The sequence below is a fragment of the Crassostrea angulata genome, chromosome 3 (assembly GCF_025612915.1).
Source record: "Crassostrea angulata isolate pt1a10 chromosome 3, ASM2561291v2, whole genome shotgun sequence".
NCBI lineage: Eukaryota > Metazoa > Mollusca > Bivalvia > Ostreida > Ostreidae > Magallana > Magallana angulata.
The window spans coordinates 45,299,870-45,309,967 of NC_069113.1; the positions used below are offsets into that span (position 1 = coordinate 45,299,870).

The 10,098-nt window shown below is 30.9% G+C and overlaps 1 pseudogene; it reads right to left on the minus strand.

Annotated features, from left to right (window-relative positions):
* Positions 1–1,081: 1,081 nt before the first annotated feature.
* LOC128175982 (arylsulfatase J-like) lies at positions 1,082–4,944 on the minus strand (annotated as a pseudogene).
* Between the last annotated feature and the right edge of the window lie 5,154 nt (positions 4,945–10,098).

The following is a 10,098-nucleotide window of genomic DNA, read 5'->3' on the forward strand; positions in this document are numbered from 1 at the left end:
ATGATTATTTTGGGTTCGTCATCATGGCTGCACGTTTCATCTGCCTTGACAGAAATGTCATCTTGGCCTAAACTTGACCCTTCGGGGCTACATTCTGGACTATTCAAGTCCCAAAAGTATTTCGCCACATGATGCGAGTCTATTCTCGGGAGAAAACAGTTCAAATTCCAAGGATTTCGATTTATGGAAGAAGGAGAAGAAAAAAAAAACTTCCTCCGCTTGTCTTGAAGCCAAATGGACAGTAGACCAGGATTACCGGAAGAATACATTGTTATACCTTACTTTACTCTTATGTCAAATATCAGTTAACCACATTATTTTCCCTGATCATGTTTTATTTTTTTTAAATCAGTTGTCTATGATTTAAAACATCGAAAAATTAAAATTAGAAATCAAGGCTTTATTTATATTTTATTAACAATCAAAAGGAAACATGGCATATACTATTCTGGGTTTTATATATTGACCATACTAAATTGACGGTTCTTGGTTTTTACATGCATCTCTATCAATAATCTTTATAAAACGGCGATACATTCTCAAGATTTCTTTTAAAATGCAAACATATGAAAGAATGCAAACACCTGCAAGAGTGGGTTTTGAAAAGTCTAACATAATAAGGGTGACAACCTAGTAATTTACCAGAACTTGTGTTCTAACCTACTGATTATGTATACAATAAAATATGTTCAAGTCAGCATAAAAAAATCCACCACTTATTATGTTAGGAGATTTCAGAGTTGTAGTAAAAAAATTGTAAATCCTCAAATTTAAAAAGCAAGCGCCTTTATGTGTTTAATATGTGAAACCATTTTTTATGTTGTTGACTGATAATTTCTTATAATAAAGCCAATAATGTTTATCAGAAAACGAAAGGGACATTTGAGAACAAATGATTTTCCACTAATTCCTAGTGTCTTTACTAACCCAAACACACAAACACATTTCTGTAAAAAAACAATGTGGAACACTTGTTAACCTCACATGCCAAAAGATGTAATAAGAAAAAGTAAAAGTTATTTACTCTGCTTAAAATTTATGCTTAGGAAACATATGACCAATCAAACAATCCTTATGCCTTGTAAAGCTCCATAAACTAGTATTCATGATAAAATATGTAAAAGAACGAAGTCACAGTCACATCAATTAACACCAGCCTGGTGACCAAAATCCTCCGTATTTGCTCGGAGCTGAAAAAGGCGAAATATTTGGATAATTTGCAGTAACATTTTGCTTGTGAGAGTACTCGAGTCTCGACTTCAATTTTTTCACTATATCAGGGTACTTCTTGGACAAATCTACATGTTCGTTAGGATCATCTAAAACAAAAACAAAATATGTCATTTAACAAATCATTGTCTACTTAATAAAGATTTTTTAAAATGATTTTATTTACCCTTTACGTTGAGAAGCATTATTTCGTCGACAAATGGGCGAGTGTAGTTTATCGATACATCTTCATACAAGTCAGACACGACCTGGTGTGGCTTGTACCAGTCTTGGTAGGCCCCAGGATAACCATCGATCAACATAAAGACACCCATCCTACATCAAGGTACACTTAGAGTTTTAAAAAAATGTTTTCTTAGAATCTATCTAGTAATAAACATCAACCTTTAAAACTCAGACAATTACTTGTACGCTTTGCGTAAAAAACAATGTAAACAAATTAAAAAAAAAACAATTCTGTTAGAAATACAAACTGCAACGGGCATACCTAATAGCAGCGTGGCCACAATTCTCCAGCTTTAAATCATCGATGCTGTAAATAAACTCGGTTCGTTTCGATTCTCCTGCTTTTCGAAGACTATCCCTCTGATCAATACCATCCAATTTTGGGTCTGTTAAAAAATATATTTATTAACTCATGAAATTGTTTTACCAAATTTTTTATCAAATCAAATTATCTCTCTTTTTTTCATAAATACCCTTTACTTTCCACAACATTAAAAAATGTCGTTTTTAGGGGTTTCAGAACAATATAATGTAATAATCGATAATTCTTAATAAAAAATGAGATTTGGTTTCTGATGAAGTTTTACAAATGACAAATATCAAATCGTGTTCTTTTCATCATGTTTAACATGTAAATTACCTGGCGTTCCTACTGCGGCGCTTAGCACGGTTGGCATCCAATCTACTGCATGAATTATCCTATAGTGCAAACATTGTTAAGGAGGTTTATTCTTAACGTCAATTCATTCAAAAAATTTAAGTAAAAGCAACAAAATCCATCGCATTATAAGCAGTCCTAAAAAATATTAAAATATTCACTGGAAACGTTTATAGGTGAAATCATAGAATGCTTCATTTCATCAGACTCCTGGATAAATGTAAAATATTTACAAAGATTATACCTATACAAAAGTTGTGATTAGTTACGTGATCAGTTCCTTGATTATTTAATAGTGTGCCAACAATCTTTACATAAAAGTAAAGTTTTATCCATGATTTAAGCATTTAAGCATTTTAGACTTATTACATACAGTCTGAATTCGCACTGAATAATACTGAAGTCAGCCTGCGCAATAAACAATACAGTTTCCGATGAAAACAAAATTCGTCTCTCAATATAAATGAAAAGAGCAAAATTATACATGTATTTACAGCATTGTTTGTAAAAATAAAATTTTATGGAAATAAAAAGGGGTAACACTGATGCATTGCTATGTATTTATTGAATTAGGCAGCAAATCAATGTTAAATTATTCCTATTCGCCAACTTTTTGTGAAAAGGGCCGTTAAGAAGCCTTTGTTGGAGAAAAGTTGAATTATTGTCGTCTTGTACAAAAATCAACAATTTGTTTATTTTGCACTTATTATTTGAAAAGTAGCCCAATTCCTTTAATTCTCATGCCAAGAAGGAGCCTGTTTGATAAAAACCGAAACTGATTATTGAGCGCAGCGCATTTTGATATATATACCACAAATTAAACAAAAATGTCGACAAAACAGTAATCAACAATCAGTCGAAAATCTAGTCGATTAGATGACCACTACAGCCGATCTTGATCTATACCTGGTTATTGATAAAAAATTAAAAGTTTTAAAAACATACTTTGCTTATATGTTTATATTAAGTGATAATGTCATATATATATTATATTGATTTAATCTACCACCAAATTACCTACCCTGGGTCAGGGATGGGGTCAATTACAATGGAAAGTAATTAATTAAATTACAATTACTTACTTAAATTCTTCAATTAAATTAACATTACCATTACAGGAGTTTTCAAATGTAATTAATTAAATTACAATTACTTTGCAGATGTAATTAATTAAATTACAAATTACATTTTCATCAAAAATTTACTACAACCATGTTTTATCTACAACACATACGGTAAACATTTAAGGAGGTATGTGAATAAAATTTCGTTATAATCAAAAATACTTTCACTATTTGAGAATTTGCTTATAATCAGTACTCTGATAAGTAAGAGTTTTTGGAAAGAAAAAATATATTTGGTTTTATTGTTTATTTCAAAACGCAGGTACCGGTAGTGACAATATATATGAAGGTGTCACATATCACCTTGATATTCAATAAACATTTGAAAGTCATATCCCCTAACCTACACCTATCATGTCAACTAAAGTATTTCCTGCATGCAAAACTATTATATGAAAACTTTCTCCTTTGCTTTTTTATCCACTATTTTTTCCCTAAATTATGAAAACAATACCAAAATACAGTTTAATCTCAGGAAGAGGACAGACTATAATTGTTATCAAAACACAATTCATACCTGTTGTTCTGTACCTACTTGTAATTATCAAAGTATCATTAAGAGAACACACCCTGTGGACACGTTAGGCATCAAAAACTTAAAACCAATTTGAAGCCATGCATTCAGCTCTATCTATTTTAGACTATCAATTACAAAGCATGACTTGATAGGTTATATAATTTAGGTACCGGTAACACTGATATTGTTTGTAAATTAAACAATGATTCTTTAAACTAATTCAATGATAACTGTCCCACTAATTATTCTAATAAGAAGGGCAATAGGTATTTTATGAGAATAAAAAGAGATCAAGCTAATCATCAAATTCATGTATTTAATTAAATTTGGGAAACTTATGATTAAATATTGAATCACTACAAAAATTCATTTTGAAAAATATTTAGTATGATATATATATATATATATATATATATATATATAACAAAAGTTCAATGCTTTTTAGCTTTTTAGCTACTCTTCCTATCTTGACCTTATACCATTGATAGTGTGGGGAACAATGGGTAGTAAACAGCTTTATATTTATATGTACATCAGTGTGTAATTGAATTTAATTGAAAAGTAATTGGAATTATGTCTTTTTGAAAGTAATTAATTAAATTACCATTACATGTAATTGAAAATTTGACCAATTACACATTACCTTTAATTACATCAAAATTTGTAATTAATTACACTCAATTACCATTACAAATTACCATTACCCAATCCCTGCCCTGGGTATACATAGTCAGACTTTTGTACTCCTGGCCCGTCATAAAAGCAGTAGCTTTAGTTCCTCCTTCAAACAAGGTAGCCTTTCCTCCTCTCAAAGGGTAGTTATTTCCAGCGTAGGGAATCGAACCAGCATTCTATAGATAGCCGTAACATTTACAATTATATCAATCTTACCAAATTAAATAATTTTTAAAATCATAATAAATTCATTTACATTATTTGATCGTTTTCGGTAAGAATAAACAAGGAAAGATAATGTAAAATGTAAAATACATGTTGTTCAAAAAAACTTTGAGTAAAAATATTGTCATTAATTACCCTTTTACCAGAAAAGAAACTGTAAAATGGTGAGAAAATCTTCTCTTTAGAACACTCACATCAGTAGTAAAAATAATAAGAGTGTAATTAAACATTCCTTTGGTCTTTAGAGCTGTTGTAATATTGCCGATAGCTTCATCCATTGCAGTTACCATATATACCTGATGATGGAAAACACGGTCAGAATATGGTAATGTCAAGCAAACTAAAATATTGTGCAGTACTTAAATTCATTTTTCTGATTTCATTATTTGTAGAAGAATAGCGTGCTACAATTTGTTCACAACCTCGTAAAAAATATCAATACAATTGTTTGAAACAAATTTCAAAGAGGTTTTTGTTTTGTCAAATGCACATATCAGATAAAAAAACGTTATTTAGTAAACAATGGTTCAAAATAATTAGTTTCATGTCTTTATTTTAATAGGCGTCTTATTTTGCTGAGCCGCTCAAAAACAAATCTATACTTATAGATTGAGTTAACTGCAAGTCATGTGAGTATTAATAAACCAAAGTGGTCAAAAACTGGGGCACATTTTATCAAATATCTTTTAAATGTTTTGTACGGTCAAAAACTGGGTCTGTTTGACGTGATGTAAATAAATAAATTACCTATGCATCAGGCGTTTCGATAAATAATTTTTTTATCAAGTTTCCAGAAGAACTAGAATACACGTGTTATAAGATGATAGTTTGTTTATTTGCTTAAATCGATAAAAGTATTTAGTGTACAAAAGTCGTGCTTTTATCTACATGTTGAAGAAGATTTATTTGTTTATGTGTTTTGTATCATCAAAATCAGCCGTATTAGCTCGTGATGTATGATGCCATTTAGATATTCAAAGTTATGACAGTAAAATAGGATAGACAGTGATATTTATCAGCACACTAAGATACAGCTCTTTATCTATTTATCAAACGCTTGTATATTGCAAAATATATATAGTTTGATCCAAAGCAAATGATTATATAAAACCATACGTTGAACTAGTGTTGCGTAAAATCTTATTAATGAATGACATATATCAGTTTCACTTGGAAAGAACTCCTGATATATGGTAAAGAACTAAAAAAAAAAAAAAAAAAAAAAAACAGCGCTACATGAATTAAAATATTTTCATTTAAAGAAAATTGAAGCAGTATATGCTGTGTTCAAAGAATACATGAATTAAAAATATTTATTTTCAGCACGCAGCATCACGTTTAAACTTTCTGGATATTAATTCAACGCATAAAAAAAAAGTTTTGAGGTAGTTTACATTTCGGTACGGACTGTAAACTACTTATATTTATTTATTTATTTATTCTGCAGTTGCGTTCTTGCATGATAGAAGGTCATACCCACACAATCTGCAATATTCAACATCAATATTCTGCAATATTCAAAATCAACTATATCTGAAAACTTCTGAAGTTTTCATTTGACAAGCAGCTTGTCATATATGCTCAAAAGCACAATTTCATTATATCGGTTTAGCCAATAAGTACCTTATCAAGTACTGACTACCTCAACCATACACTTTCCCTTGCAAAGTTTGAACTCTGAAATGAATACTATCCGAACAAGACTGAACGACAGAACCTTAAGCCACACCCCCTACCCTTATTTGCGTTTCCACAAAAGAAAACAGTTTCATTCTAATTTACCGAGTTCAACCGAAATAAATTATATCTACATTGAGACCACGAACGGACTTAATCATACTCAGCTGCATTCAAGATAGTAGAAACTAGTCAGTCACAAGATTGCAATTGTCTAGGTAAATTGAATAGACAACTTGTTTAAATGCTAGGTCTCTGATTTGAGTTTGATAATATTCAACTAAAGATTTACTATATTCATAAAATTTGTTGACTTCGAGCAAAATATATATGTTAAAATTCATAGTAATTAATAAAGTAAGCAAAATGTCACTATAAATTTCATATTCGTTACAAAATGGCTACTAATAATAAGGTAGCCATCTTGAATTTGATACTTGGCATTCAAAATTTAGGCTTCGAATATGTACGTAGCGGCTAAATTAGCTGGTCGTATAACAGCGTAGGTAACAAGGGACAGTTTCAAATAAGATACACGTTAATTTTTTTGTAAAATTGAGAGTTGCTGTTCTTGAAGCAATTCAAATGATTTTTATTGATTATTAATACATGTAGTTAAAAGGATGTCTCTTGTTTAATTGGCATGCAATATGTAGGCCCTTACAGTTAATTACATGTACATGTAAATCAGAAGTAAAATGCAAAACTCGCAGCTATGAATGTTGTGTTGACTTTACACAGTAAATTTGCAAGTTACAGACGAAAGGTAAAATAACGCGAAAAGAAGGTGGATGGGGCATAGTAAACTATACACTGTTCCGTCTCCGACATGTGATGGTGCAGCATGCACACGGTGCGGAGTGTCAACATATTACAGGTAAATATCTGCGGGAGGTCTAAAATACTGAAACATCATGAAAATAGGTGAAATATGAAAGGGTCAAAATCTCATAAAAACCAGTATGTAGAAAATTTTACACGTTTTGACTAATAATTTTCTTCAGAAAATTGGTGATTGGCCTTACATAAATAAGGAGTAAATTAAAGGTATTTGTGTAGAATGGGACTGAGGAAATTCTAGCTACAGAGTTCCAAAGACTCACATCCCCTGGCTACAATGAATTGTAGCAAAAAACGGTCCCGTGTATAGAGTTGTACATGTATGTCCAGGTAAAATCCTTAAATCTGCAACAGAGACCTTTCTAAAATGGCGGCTTTTTCCCTTATGTTGTTTTAAATGTTTACTATGAAATTGGTTTCAAGAGATTGCTATAACACTATCCTATAACCACAAATGCTAAATCAGTGAAACTGTGTCCTTTTGAAATGAAATATAATGGTATTGTCACATTCATCTTATCTTAATTTAAAACAAATAAAACCTCATTATAATTCATGTATGTACTTAATCTTTTCGATATTAGATAAATGTAAGCATATGTAAAAGATTCATCTCGTTTTCTTTTGACGTTTACACATACTATAACACTTTATTGTATCATCTTTGACAAATGTGACCTAATCCATGTTATGTCTTTGCCTCGTGCCCGGGCGTGCCTAATCAACGATGAAAGAGAAATTGATATTTAAAAAATAAGATGATTATTGATATGATCAAATTCTTGATTAATCAAACATCTACCCCTATAGGTAACTAATTGGAAGACACAGTTTGTTCTCATTAAGTATATGTCCGCCTAGGTAGAAATAATGAAGAGAAGATGGAAGTGGATAGGGCATACACTACGCAAACCACAGGATAACATCACAAGGCAAGCCCTATCCTGGAACCCCCAAGGAAAACGAAAGAGGGACAGGCCAAGAAACACCTGGCGGAGAGATTTAGAGACGGATATAAAGAGAATGGGTAAAAACTGGAAAGAGGTAAAAAACATTGCACAGGATAGAGGGGCATGGAGAAATCTTGTCAGCGGACTATGCCCCAGAAGGGGTAGCAGGCATAAGTAAGTAAGTAATATGTCCGCCTATGTACTTCTATTCAAATCTATAATTTGATCTACAAAACCAAATGAGATCAATTATTGACCGCTCAAAATATACACTAGGGGCAAAATGGAATAGGGTGAAATTACGGATCAAACACTCCGTAAAAGTTAACTGTTATTTTCCTTCGTAGCATAAACACTTCCGCCTGAAGAAAAAATATTTAATGTGATAAAATATTTTTTTCTTTATAACAAGGATTGACTATGAAAAATTTAGTCGATGATTAGTTTAACCGAGCAATTGTCAAGTTCTCGTTGACATCCTAATCATATACAATTAAAGCATTTACAAAAAAAACAAAGCAGCTGTTTAATTTAAAGATAGTTTTCTTTTAAGCATACTTTGATGATAATAATCATCGTCATTTTGATAACTCACGGCAGGTTGTATGGATGAGTGACAAAAAGTACATGTTAATCAAACTATGAATCTGCAAATAAATAAATGTGAATAAATTCTGCATCATAATCTTAAAAGCTTTAAACTTTAGATTTCCGCGGTTTTGAGTAATGAATTATAAAACTGCTGCGTTTTCATTTTAAACATGCTGCGAAATTAGTTGATACAACATCGATTTTATTAGACACAGTTTGCAAAATCGAAAGGGAAACTTTGAGAAACCATTGCATATATCAATGACATGACTATTAAATTAAACATGTTTTGAATATCTAGTTCACACAACACATTCATACTCCACGGCTCTGACTCTTTTAGAAATTATAGAATATGCAATATATTTCATACATAATCGTCTGCACTATGATAACATAACTCATGTGGGTTTTTAAATAGTCAATACAGTGCAGATTTTTTTTTATACTTTTAAAATAATGAGTACATCTTTGTCCAAAATAACGTCGGGTATTATAAGATGTTTCTTTTTCATTGAACCAGCGAGTTCTCTGCTGTAAACAAACAATATCATTGGAAAACAAAATTTTATTAATAAAAGTTTACAATTACTATTGACAATTAAATCTAACTTTTCTTGAACAATAACGTCTCATTTCCTGTAAAAGTGATATGGTGTATTTTCTCTAAATTCACTATGATTTTTAATTTCATGTTTCATATCAAATACATCATCAATAATCTATAAGTTACAAAAACTTTACAGTAAAAAGAGCCTTAGGCCTATTTAGATTGAATTTGTTTAACAATCAAAACTGAGAAAACTGAAAATCATCGAAATTAAAAATCAAAGTACTGAAGTACTGACGAGAGTTGATTTTATCGATTGTCATTTATTGTAAAATCAACTTATCTTGCGTGGGAATTAATTTCTAGTCTGTATTTAAATTATGCATTAATATGAATTTTAATTAGACTTTTCAGACAAGAATTTAGAGAAACCCCATATGAATCGTGTTGTGTAATATTGATGATAGATTTCAAACTATGTATTTGTAATCGAAAATATTCTAAAAATTGTATGGATCCAAGCACTATTGATATTGAACTCCAGTCTCGTTAAACCAGACGCTCAGCTGTCTCCGCTAATCTCCGACAAGCAAGAGAGCCTCTATGTTTGTCGGAGATTTACGGAGATAGCCGAGCTTCTGGTATATTAAACTTTGGCGTAGGAATACATGAGACTACATAATTATCCAAATTGTTCGTATTATATAAAATCTTACTATTTTTAAAGTGTTTATAGATAAGTTTCCTTGAAAAACAATGCATATCGAATTTTTCTATTATATTCAAGAACCAAGACTTGTCAGCGGTGATGATTTGTGCTTAGATCCAAACACTGT